This window comes from Chanodichthys erythropterus, chromosome 22 (assembly GCF_024489055.1).
Source record: "Chanodichthys erythropterus isolate Z2021 chromosome 22, ASM2448905v1, whole genome shotgun sequence".
Taxonomy (NCBI): domain Eukaryota; kingdom Metazoa; phylum Chordata; class Actinopteri; order Cypriniformes; family Xenocyprididae; genus Chanodichthys; species Chanodichthys erythropterus.
The window spans coordinates 22,170,684-22,184,629 of NC_090242.1; the positions used below are offsets into that span (position 1 = coordinate 22,170,684).

Genomic DNA, 13,946 nt, shown 5'->3' on the forward strand with positions numbered 1-13,946 from the left:
TGTTTTTGTTTTATTTTTTATTATTAATAAAAGCCCTCTTCCCTGCATTTGAGTCCTCGCTCCTTCCACCACCCTTCCAAACCTGACAGTTTTGGGCATTTGGCACATTGATGTGTGTGGAAGGTTACTAATGTGATTGCTTTATCTGTAAATTAAATTAATGCTTTTTCAATGACTGAATTGATTGAAATAAAATGATTTTTTTCAGAATTTCTTTGATTTGAATATTTTTGGTAATGTGTCGTGTAGGTCTTAAATTTCAATCTTTATGGTCTTAAAAAGGTCTTAAATTTGACTTACTGAAACCTGCATAAACCCTGGGTTGGGATTTGGCAGACTGTGGCCAAGTTTGACGGTCTGAGCTGACATCAGATTTCAGCTATCCCTTCACTGATTTCAGGATCTGAGTCCTAGGTGTCTGATACCGGGATGATGCTCATGAGGATTGGACAGATGCTTGAGGAGTGTTGTGTATCAGGACTTTCTCCAAGAGTTCTGTCTGCACCTAGCAGTCTCATTCTGTTGCTTTGTAATTTCCATTATCTGCACTGCAGCATAAAGTCCTCTGATGAACCTGCTGTTCCAAATGGGTGGTGAGAGGGGGGGGTGAAGTTCTTTTTGGTCTAACAGCCTGCCTTGATGGGTTCCCAGCATAGTTGACTACATAGTCATCTAGGTAAACAGGCCTCTGGATTGCTGTGCATGGATGTTGGGATGAGGCAGGGGCAGACTTTGATATTTCAGACAAAGGGGTTGCCATGGTAATGACCCGGATCCTGCTCAAAGGACAAATAATGTACTTAAGGTGGACTGGTTCTTTGGAAAACTTGGTCATTGCCATGAAGTGTTGGTAAGGACATGGAGACTGGGACCCCAATCGTATGTCCAACAAGTTTACTGGTTACATTGGTATGCATGGTCATATGCACGTGTGTGTGGTTCTAAACAAAGAAAAGTAAAAATACACATAATATACAAATATACAAATAAGTGATTCTAAAATAAACAGGAAATTCCAAGATTACCAGATGTAAATTTCCAGATGTAAAGCTGTACACAACACTGTAATACAATATATGTATATACTGTCATTGCACCTTATGTTTGTAAGTTTTATGAACCAAATAAACATACAGTCATGTGAAAAAGTTAGGACACCCTATTGAATTCCATGGTTTTCTGTATCAGGGCATAATAAAAAATCATCTAGTCCTTGCAGGTCTTAAAATTTGTAAAATAAAACCTCAGATGAACAACAACACATGACATATCACACTGTGTCATTATTTGTATGGCAAACATAAAGCCAAAATGGAAAATCCATGGGTGACAAACTTAGGACACCCTTACTGTTAACATAGGAATTTAAGAGGGTAAGTAATGTTCAGGCACTGCTAATCAAATGTATTCGATTAGCCTGTCACGTGTGACAGTGTGATCACCTCTATAAAAGCTGAGTTCTGGCAGTTTGAGTGTCTTGAGCTTTCAGATGTGTGTTAACACAATGCCAAGGAGGAAAGACATCAGCAATGATCTTAGAGAAGCAATTGTTGCTGCCATCAACCTTGAAACAGTTATTCCAGGTCATTCCAAAACACTTTGAAGTCCATCATTTACAATGAGGAATAAAAGTTGCTCCACTCCCTGGAAAATGAGAAAGGAGGTGTATTACAATCTAACAATACAAACTGCTTTAAATTCCCACATAACAAATTAAGCAGACTTAAAATATTTATTTCAAACAAATTATATATTGTGTTCATGTTTATTTTTTGGTCTTTATTACGATACAAACAGAAAATACAGGAAATATGTACACAAAATGAAACAAAAACTCAGAATAAATTGACTTCTTTAAGAAAAAAAATCAGTATTTAGTGTGACCTCCTAGACTTCTTCCAGTTTTTTCAAAGGAGAAACTTCTAATCAGATTTTGAAAGTTTTCTTGGCCTTCCAGTCATTTCCCATTCCATTTAGGTTTAAGAGAGCCAGGTTCATGCTATTGCTCAAGTGTAAACGTAAAAAATACTGACTTACCGCGAGTATCCAGATAACGACGATGATTAATGATAATGATGATTATATCATTTGTCTGTGCTAGTCCTAAGAAATCATCTTACCATAGTGTAGCAGCAGATAAATACAGATCAAATAATAAAAAATCCTATCTTTATATCACTAAAATGAAATAAGAAGCCACTTACAGATGCTCACCTTCACACATGTAATTGTAAACACAACACTAACGTCTTCACTTCCAGGTCAAGAAGAAAAAAAAAACTCAGTAGCCAATGAGAACACACCACTGCTGGCCCCGCCCCCACGAGAGATTTGTGCCTGAAAGATTAACGAAAATGAAAATTTCAGAAGCATAAATGAAAACTCTGGGAACACATTTGTAAGTACAGATCAGTGAAAGAAAGAAGAGAAACAGTTAGCACAACATGCAGTGCATTAAAAACAAAGTCAAACATTTTGCCTGCGATTTTATTTTTTTAAGTTTCAAAGACATTTTATTAATTTATTTTATTTATATATAAAGTATTTATATATTAAAGTGCTTATGTTTAATCAAATACTCCACAGGTTTTCCATGCTTCTGTTTATTTTACACATAAACAACTCTATAATATAATAATCTCTATAATAATCTTAATCAGCAGTAACAGAAATATAAAAGATGAATAAACTCACTTTTAATCATTGACACACACAACTAGGAGGAAAAACACATCTCTCTATGATTGTCATGATCCCCAGTTGGAGTGCCCTAGTTAGCCACCAGAGGGCACTCCAACCCGGACTAGTTTCTCACCACACTTGGACTTCATTTCCCATAATCCACTTCCCGGACTCACTATCCCATCATTGCACTCAGCTGTTTTGTGTTTGATCATTAGTGTCTGTCTATTTATACCTGGTTTGTTTCTGCTTTTGTATTCAAGGTTTCATTTATGGTCACTGGCTTCTCTGTTTGTTTTTCTTGTTTTGTGTGGACTGCTCTATGTATTACGACTCTTGCCTGGATGTACTACGTTTTTGGATTGCCCTATTAAAGCTGCACTTGGATCTTAGCTCCTTGTCTCTGTGCTCTCCGTGACAGAAACCTTGAATCTATTGATCCAGCAGTATGGGTATTCAGATTCTCCCTCCAGCCACCATGAGGGAGCGGATGGCGCGACTTCGGGCTTTGATGGTGATACACCAAGAGGGAATGGAGGTAGGAGGCTTCGCCCAGGTGTTTTGGACTATGGTGGTGGGGCTGGATTATAATGATGCTGCTCTAAAGGAGATTTTTAATAACTGTCTGAATGACCCTCTGCCTCAATGGGAGATGGAGGGGCTGCAGACCTTGGATTTTTGGGGGTTCGTTAAATATCTCTACTATCAGGTTCAATTGGCAACACCGGGTCAACCAGAACCCTTTCGTAAGGACTTTCCATCTCTGGTTTCAGACCGTGGTCTCCTAAGTCCCACTGGAAGGCGCAAGGTAAGGAGAAAGAAGAAAGCCCGTGAGTCCGCTCCAGAGGCCGCTCCAGCCCGTGAGTCCGCTCCAGAGGCCGCTCCAGCCCGTGAGTCCGCTCCAGAGGCCGCTCCAGCCCGTGAGTCCGCTCCAGAGGCCGCTCCAGCCCGTGAGTCCGCTCCAGAGGCCGCTCCAGCCCGTGAGTCCGCTCCAGAGGCCGCTCCAGCCCGTGAGTCCGCTCCAGAGGCCGCTCCAGCCCGTGAGTCCGCTCCAGAGGCCGCTCCAGCCCGTGAGTCCGCTCCAGAGGCCGCTCCAGCCCGTGAGTCCGCTCCAGAGGCCGCTCCAGCCCGTGAGTCCGCTCCAGAGGCCGCTCCAGCCCGTGAGTCCGCTCCAGAGGCCGCTCCAGCCCGTGAGTCCGCTCCAGAGGCCGCTCCAGCCCGTGAGTCCGCTCCAGAGGCCGCTCCAGCCCGTGAGTCCGCTCCAGAGGCCGCTCCAGCCCGTGAGTCCGCTCCAGAGGCCGCTCCAGCCCGTGAGTCCGCTCCAGAGGCCGCTCCAGCCCGTGAGTCCGCTCCAGAGGCCGCTCCAGCCCGTGAGTCCGCTCCAGAGGCCGCTCCAGCCCGTGAGTCCGCTCCAGAGGCCGCTCCAGCCCGTGAGTCCGCTCCAGAGGCCGCTCCAGCCCGTGAGTCCGCTCCAGAGGCCGCTCCAGCCCGTGAGTCCGCTCCAGCTCCAAATGTATTCGATTAGCCTGTCACGTGTGACAGTGTGATCACCTCTATAAAAGCTGAGTTCTGGCAGTTTGAGTGTCTTGAGCTTTCAGATGTGTGTTAACACAATGCCAAGGAGGAAAGACATCAGCAATGATCTTAGAGAAGCAATTGTTGCTGCCATCAACCTTGAAACAGTTATTCCAGGTCATTCCAAAACACTTTGAAGTCCATCATTTACAATGAGGAATAAAAGTTGCTCCACTCCCTGGAAAATGAGAAAGGAGGTGTATTACAATCTAACAATACAAACTGCTTTAAATTCCCACATAACAAATTAAGCAGACTTAAAATATATATTTCAAACAAATTATATATTGTGTTCATGTTTATTTTTTGGTCTTTATTACGATACAAACAGAAAATACAGGAAATATGTACACAAAATGAAACAAAAACTCAGAATAAATTGGCTTCTTTAAGAAAAAAAATCAGTATTTAGTGTGACCTCCTAGACTTCTTCCAGTTTTTTCAAAGGAGAAACTTCTAATCAGATTTTGAAAGTTTTCTTGGCCTTCCAGTCATTTCCCATTCCATTTAGGTTTAAGAGAGCCAGGTTCATGCTATTGCTCAAGTGTAAACGTAAAAAATACTGACTTACCGCGAGTATCCAGATAACGACGATGATTAATGATAATGATGATTATATCATTTGTCTGTGCTAGTCCTAAGAAATCATCTTACCATAGTGTAGCAGCAGATAAATACAGTCCTAAGAAATCATCTTACCATAGTGTAGCAGCAGATAAATACAGTCCGCTCCAGCCCGGGAGTCCGCTCCAGCCCGGGAGTCCACTGCAGTGCCTATAGAGGAGGTAGGCACAGAGCCACTGCCTCACCCATGTAAGAGGAGGAAGAAGGCTTCCTCCATCCCTCAAGGCCCGGGGGCCTTCCCAGAGCCCATCGTAGACCCAGAGACCACCACAGAGGCCATTCTTGCGCTTCCCAAGCGTCCTGCCCTGCCACCCCTGCTCTGCCGCTGCCGCCCAGGCCGTCTCTCCTGCTGAAGCCCTCCTGGTCAGTTCCTCCTGCACCGCCCTGGCAGTTTTTTGTTTTGTCTGGTGTGTCTGGGATCCGTTCTGTAGGGAGGGGGTAATGTCATGATCAGCAGTTGGAGTGCCCTAGTTTGCCACCAGAGGGCACTCCAACCCGGACTAGTTCCTCACCACACTTGGGCTTAATTTCCCATAACCCACTTCCCGGACTCAATATCCCGTCATTGCACTCAGCTTTTTTTTTTTTTGATCATTAGTGTCTGTTTATTTATACCTGGTTTGTTTCTGCTTTTTGTATTCAAGGTTTCATTTATGGTCACTGGCTTCTCTGTTTTTCTTGTTTAGTGTGGACTGTTCTATGGGTTACAACTCTTGCCTGGATGTACTACATTTTTGGATTGCCCTATTAAAGCTGCACTTGGATCTTACCACCTTGTCTCTGTGCTCTCCGTGACAATGATAGAGTGAAAATTAAACTAAAGAGTTCTGTACACAGAAACCCGACCAATGCTGTGGTTTAATTGGCTGTCCGTTCACGTGATCGGTGCACGATTGCTATGTAGGCTCTCCAGAAGTGCAACTAAATCCACTTTCACTGCAGGAATTTTCCAGGTGCACTTTCTTGCTCTCATCTCTCCGACAGTGAGTTGACACACAAACTCACCTCCCCTCACTCGTTTAATTTGCTTCGGAGTCCGGATGAATATTGTTGTATTCTCAGAACTAAATTGAGTACTTTTCGCTGCTTATTGTGTCAAATACACACAAAATAATAATGCCGGTCTTGGCGAGTATTCATGTAAACAGTCAGTTATGTTAGGTGAACAGCTGAGAAAGAAAATGTGTATTGACAGTTTTGCCCCATGGTATCAATGTCCAAATTGTGGACAGTGAAAATGCTAAGTGGCTAGTAACTTTGGAAAAACACAGTGGCTGGTGAGCAAAAAAGTTCATGTCAAACACTAATTACTAACATGAATTAGCATCTTACTAGCATGTTTTAACACATTGCTAACATTAATTACCAGGCATGTTTTAGCACACTGTTAGCATGAATTATCATGTTTGCTAAATTTTTTAACATATTTCTAGCATGTTTTAGCATATTGCCAGCATGCCTTAGCATACTGCTAGCATGTTTTAAAGGGTTAGTTCATCTTCGGGACACATACGTTTTTTTTTTGATAAAATCCATTGGCTCAGTGAAGCCTCTATTGACAGCAAGATAATTAACTCTTTCAAATGCCCAGAAATTGATTTAAAAAAAAAAATCAACATTACAGTACCCAAAACCTATCAATTTCAACATTTATTAGGCTTTAAAAATAGCAGTGTTTAATTTAAGACTTAAGTGAATACAATCTTCACATAAACCCATTATAGCCTAATCCATTTCCTACGTATCTAACAGTTAGGAAATATACAGAAATTTAATAAAGTTATCGAACACTTTACATTCTTCACTGCATAAATTATAAATTAAATATAGATTAATCCTTATTAAAGCTACAATTTTCTCCATTACCCTTTTTCTTTGATTAACATTAATGACAGACATCAAAGCGACTAAATTTTTTAGGCTGCTGTGACTTTAAGACCTGACGCTGTCGAACATGATGCGCATCTCATTTTCTCACAACTCTTTAAGTTCATTTAAGATGTTATTTAACTCAGTTAAGATTGTTCTTTTGAAAATACTCAACAAAATGAGCATTAGGCATAATTCTGTATGTTATTGTTTGTTCAAGCACGGAAGTTTTTCTGTGCACAGGAGTCGTGTATCACCCAGACACAACATTCACAAACAGCGCATTATCATTTGTCTTGTGGCACTTTAATGATTTAAAAGAATTTGCATGAATAAGAGTGTGATCATGTAATGTAACGCTAGCCAAATTATGACAGGAAAAATGTTTGCTGCTTTAATTGCATTAAATTGCTAACATGTTTTAACACACTGTTAACATGATTTAGCATGTTGTTAGCATGAATTAGCATGTTTTATCACATTGCTAACATGAATTAGCATGTTGTTAACATGAATGAACAAATTGCTAACATGATTTAGCATTTTGCTAGCATGTTTTACACATTGCTAGCATGTCTTATGCCAGTTGCTAGGCTTTGGTAGTGATAGATAGTTGGTGAATGAAGCTTAAATACTTTATTAGAGTTGCTTTATAAAAGTTTTGACCCCCTCAATGAAAGTCTATAGGACTTTTGTCAAGCCAACATAATTCTGAAAAAATGTCTAAAGTCATTTTGTTGGAAAATTCCACTTCATTTGATTTGATAGTTGGTGTCTCAAGCAATGTCATTTATACATTTTTAAATGTGGCTGAAATGTATTGCATGATACTGTTACTTCTACTATTTATTCTTTCTATTTATAGGGCTAAAATTTTACAATGGCTAACAATACATCTTCAGAAAGCAGTTCAATTCCTCCCAAAAGCAATTTAACTAATCTCGAAGACAATACAACAGCAACAACATTATTCAAACAGGAGACATACAGAATTCCAGCTCTCATCTATATCAGTAAAGATCAAACCTACATTGCCTTTGCTGAAAAGCGGAAAACTAAACACGACACAGATGCAGAAGTGCTTGTGATGAAAAGAGGATCGTGGAAAGATGGCAAGAATGAAGTTGAGGTACTAGACATGTTTAACCAAAATTGTAAAATATTATTCATAACTGACAGTTTTCTTAAAGTCCCCCTGTAGTCAATAATTTTATCACTTAAAATTCATCTCATCTAAATTTGTCCTGTGAAAAAAATTCCTCATGCCTTAAAATAGCTTGAATGTAAAGCCACATACACACCGGGACGTTTATCATGAGCGCTTAACGCCAGCGTTTTTTGAGACATTTTTCATGTTCATACTCAAGCAATTTTCACTGGCGATGCACAGATGAACGTGCAAATTCACTTCCTGACAGTATATGGCCCTTGTGCTTAGTGCAAGTGAACGGTAGTGCAAATATTTATTAATTAGACATTAATAAAATGAAAGAAGTTTGCACGCGTCAGTGTGCAGACTCACATTGGCACTCTTTGTTTATTCACGAGGCGTTAACGTCAGCGAAAAACACGCACAATAATCGTCCCGGTGTGAACAAGCATTAACTCTACACCTTTGCTTCATTTATTAAGTGGATCTATGAATCAGAGATCCACTTAGTCAACTTACCTCAGTAAACACTGCTCAATGATATCGTTTTTACATTGTTTGACACATAGCGGTAAGATTAGCCTTTTGGTTGACTAACTTCATCTGATAATGATGTGTTACTAATGTTACACAAACTGTTTCCGTTCGCCATCTCAGAGTCAAACAGCTGCCTTCTAACAAACAGTATCCTTAAAACTGCTTTGAACAACTCAAACTGTCAGCGGAGAAAGGCATATAGTTCATCATAATATTGTTATCACACACTGGCTATATTGCTAAATCTACCCGATTTTTCATATCAACAGAAAAATATATGGGGATAACCTGGTGGTCATAGTTGACCAATGATATGCTTAAAACCCTCCCGCACCTTGACTTGAACACTAGCGATTTCAAACCGCGTTTTTGAAACTGTCTTTAGATCACTGCAGTTTTAAAGGGAAAATACTAAGCAATGGTGTTGACTTATGAATTTGCACATGGTTTGTCTTAAAGCATATTAAAAACAGCACATAGACATATAAACAACATTAAACTTGATTTTCACCACAAGGGGGACTTTAACAACTTACTGTAACTATTTCATAAATTCTATACACAATCTAGCATTCTTTAGTTTATAAAAGGCATCAACAGTCATGATGTCATGCTTCATTTCAGTGGGCCAGTGGACATAAGGTGCTCAGCGCTTGTCTACCAAACCACCGCAGCATGAATCCATGTCCGGTCTATGAGAGAGATTCCGAGACCCTCTTTCTGTTTTTCATTTGTGTTCCCAATGGGTACAGTGAATCCTACCAAATATACCAAAAAAGAAACCGGGCTCGGCTTTGTTACATAACCAGTAAGGACACTGGCAAAACATGGAGTTGTATAACTGACTTGAAAGATGTGATCAGTGAAAAGGAGAAAAACTGGGCCACCTTTGCGGACCAGGACATGGTGTTCAAATGAAGAGTGGAAGACTGATTATCCCAGCATACACATTTTATTTTACATCCGTAAGTGATAAGCCCACATCACATGCATTTGCAATCTACAGTGATGATAAAGGAAACACTTGGCATGTAGGAGAACATATGGATGGTGAGTCTAATGAGTGTCAGATGGCTGAGATCATAGACGACGAAGGTAACAGTACACTGTACTCCAATGCTCGAGGTACATCTGGCTATAGAGTCGAGGCTCTAAGCAAGAATGGTGGAAAAGATTTTGACAAACCTTCATCTGCTCAAGAGCTGATAGAGACTGGTGAACTTGGCTGCCAAGGAAGTGTGCTGAGTATTTGCCCTGATCAGAGTACATGGCTGCTCTATTCTCACCCATCTGATAAAGAGAAGAGAAATGATCTCAGAATATATATAAATAAATCACCGAAGGATCCCATGCAATGGAAAACCATACAATGCATCAATGAAGGTCCAAGTGGATACTCAGATCTGGCAGAGTGCGAAGATAGACAGTACATTGCCTGTCTCTTTGAATGTGGACAGGAAAGTGAAATTGAAATGATAGCCTTCAAGCTTTTCAATATCAGCAACACTTTGGATATTCAATAAGTGGATTCTCCACAGCAACGTTCAAGTTCCCGTTGCAAAAATGTTTGTCTTTTAATGTAATGTTTGTTTGTTTGTTTGTTTGTCTGTTATACTTAATTAGCTTAATGAAAATGGCTGAATGTTAAAAATCAAGTTGAAAATACTTCAAATTCAATTCAAATTACCAACCTAGCAGTATGCTTTCATTATTATAACTGTATTATAATCTTTTTAAATACTATATTTAATTCACCTGAATTATACAATATGTAGGAAACAGCAAACATATTTTATTGGTCATTTCATAACATTAAAAAAACATAAAATAATGACATTCTTGGAATGATGTTGAACATGTCTGTACTGTTTAATCAGATTAAATTTTCCATATAATTATTTTACAAAAACATAAAATAATTATATGGAAAACTTAATCTGATTAAACCGTATAGACTCTTACACTGTGTCCAGTGTGATGCCTACACTGGACGTGTCAAAGCGAACATTCCAAATCCATTTCATGAGTTCGTTTCCTCATAAAATCTTTAAGCTAATAAGGTTACGCGTATTTGGCTTGCTGTCCGCTGTGGAGGAGCTCGAGGAAGCAGCTTCAACTCGAGCTTGGATATACCCCCCGGGGACTACTAGTGCATGGAAGAGGAGTACGATAGATGAGATGCCTAAATTTATGTGGTGGAGTTGGGGAGGTGGAGGGATATCGAAACAACTGAAGCCAGAGCAGGGTGAGTAGCTGCTTATATGATCTAGATGTAATTGAAAGATTAGGGTTCCCTCCTCTTGAGATTATGTTTGAGTTTTACTAATTGAAAGATTGGATGGGTTCACTCCTCCTGAAATTACGTTGTGAACTTCACTTAATGAATCAACAGTCCATTGGCTAACCTTCAACATATTTGCTCTTAAACATTCATATTGGATTGATCTATTTTTAGAGTTAAAAAGTAGACAAAAAAATGCTGGTTTATAAGAGAAGTCACTGAATATTATGCAACATGTATGATTCAGTTTACGGCACTTCTCAGTAATTTCTATGGAATCCGCAAACAGTGATTGACTGTCGCACAACTGAATTTTGACTGTCCCTGAACGAAATTCAATGTTGTCAAGGCTGTAATGTGCTTTTTACAATGGTAGAGCCACAGAACAGGGTTTCCAGGTTTTCACAGCAAAGCCCGCCCAATTGCTACTCAAAACTAGCCCAAAACTAGTCCGATCGCGTTTGGGGGAGGTCCCCTGGTAAAAATCATGTTCTGGGTGGTAAAATCCGTGTTTTTGTTGGGGTTTCCCTGGTAAAATTCGATTCTAAATATCATGTTATTTGGGGTCACTTCAATCCACGGACATGAAAAACAACCCATGGAAACAGTGTTAAAGTAGCCGAATTCTGTGGGAAAACTGTGGACTTGGCAACATTGCCACAGACCCTCCTATCTCCCAATAGTAAGAATCTCTGGTTTCGCAATGTGCTGCGTTCCAAAGTTTAAAGTTCATGCAGGTAACATGCATTTGACAAGTGTACGCACTTAATTTGCTTAATAATTCTTCCCTTATTATTCTAAATGTCAGCATTCACAGATTAGAATGAAAACTAAAGTCCTCAACTCCTTGTGCACATCACATTTCAACAAAGTATTTCTCAAAAGACTAATACCATTATGTTAAAAAGCAAGAACATCACACCCTTAAGAGAGAGAAAAATCATGTGTTGAGTGTGTCTTTTTTCAACACCCTAAATCTCTTCCTGGGTTTCAAAGAAACTTTTCACCTTTCTCAGCACTGAAAGGTGAAGAAACTCCTTTGAAAATACTGAGTGGAAGTTAAGCAAAAGATAAGTTGAGAAGAAAAATATAAGAATGTACTTTAACACAAATGTACTTTTCTAGTTTTTTCATGTTTGTGGTTGACTCTGAATGATCCACACTTGTCCCAGTGCATGTGGCGAGATATATAAAGAGAAAGAGAAAAAGAAAAAAACACTAAAGTGGAGGACATTGCTAACTGCAGAGAGTTTTGAACAGAAGATTTACTTGCAAACCTCGTAATCTTTATCTTTTCATTTTGAAATTAAGAGAGAAGCATTGTATTGCTGCCACAGTTCAGTTCAGTATTGTGGAGAACCTTCAAGTCATCTTTCAGGAGTAATCTCATTATGCTGAGATTTTATCTTCAACAACAACATCAAATTGACAGATGGATTCTTCATCAGTTAATCCAGGATAAACACTTCATCCTAGATCAAGCGAACTTTGAAATTGAAAATTTATCATATTCTGTAAATGACAAAACATCTAAGCCACAAATCTTGATGGAAAGAATGTTGTGAAGCAAAGGTCAACTCTCTGGTAAAGCTTCAGAAATCTGGACATTGTTTCGACTACTACCACTAATAGTCGGATCTTATGTACCTCCAAAGAAGCATTGGAACTGCTACATTTTACTGCTCAAAGTGGTAGATTTGATCATGGTCCCAGTGGTTAGAAGATTGTGGATACCATCTCTAGAGGAGAAAATTAAAAATTTTTGGCAACATTTCATGAACTCTTCCCTGATGGTGTCATTCCAAAAATGCATTTTTTAGTGCATTATCCTTCACTTATGCTGAAATATGCGCCAATAATTAATTTGTCTTGTATACGGTTTGAGGCAAAACATCAATATTTCAAGAAAGTGTCTACTGTTGTTGCAACTTTAAGAACATCACTGAATCACTTGCGAGAATGCATCAGCTGAGACAGTGCTGGGAGCAAGCTCAGAAGAAAAGCATTGGATATGAAGTGTGCCATGTCTGAGGGGCTTGTGATGTCCCATCAAACACACTGCCTTCTTTAGTATTGGCCACACTGGAATCACAGTTTGGAAGATCTCTGTCAAATGAAGTCCTACAAAAACAAATTCCATCACAGTTAACAATACAGCTTATAAAACTGGAGAATGCAAAGTGATTGATACTGTACACACTGAAAAGATTCCATTATTTCTCAAGATCAAAGCAATATATGGACACAGTGGTTCGTGGTACATGTTTGGAAAAATACTCATTCCATTCAAATTTGACAGTCGTGTCCATGCATACAAACCGAAACATCTTGGTGTGCCCTTGAAGTAGGGAAAGAGTTGGCTTTCCATGGACTGGACACTTATAAAAACCTGGAAAGAACTCTTTTGATCCCCTTGCGACATTGGATTACTAGACATGACAGAATGTGTATGTGCATTTATACACAATTCCTAATGAAGTTTGGTGAAAAATGTTGTACTCCTATTGACTCCTCTTGTTTTTACAGAGAATGAAATTGATGGGGACACTTTTGTGAACCTAACTGAAAATATGATATCAAAAATATTTCTGAAAATGAAGTTAAATTTATAAGATTACAACAAAGCCTAAAGACTGAGATGCCCTCTAAGACCACAGATACCAATCATGAGTAAGTATGTTACATCTATATTTTATGTCCAAAAGTATGTAGACAGCAGTGGTGTGCAGTGGTGTTCTGAAATGAGGAGGCACATTTTTTATTTATTTATGAATCAAATGTAAATTCATTTGCATTACTCTTAACGTTGACACATCTTCCTTGTTAAATGAACATTACATTACATAAAAAACAAAAAACAAATACAATTCTATTTTGTAATTTTACATTAACAATGTATTGTAATGTTTTATTTATCAAAACCAAGTTAGTCTCATCAAGTTAGTGTTTTAAGCATTTCTACATTCATTCATTCATACATAACTAAAGGCGGTAACAATTTAAACAATAAATTTTATTTGTGTATTGATGTTTTTCTTTTTAATTGTCATCTTAGGCTATTTTGGTTCATTAGTCATGCTCCATAAACACCGTCTGTTACAGACTCGAATTGTATTTTTAATTTCACCAAGCTGATTGTACTAAAAAACCCAGCAGCCATCATGTTTTCAGTCCATTTCAAGTTTGATTTTGACATGACATAAAGCAGTGATATCTAACTGGGTGATC

General features: G+C 39.0%; 1 pseudogene; it reads left to right on the plus strand.

The window, feature by feature from the left end:
- Positions 1 to 3,130: 3,130 nt before the first annotated feature.
- Positions 3,131 to 9,960, plus strand: LOC137012271 (sialidase-3-like; annotated as a pseudogene).
- Positions 9,961 to 13,946: the final 3,986 nt, after the last annotated feature.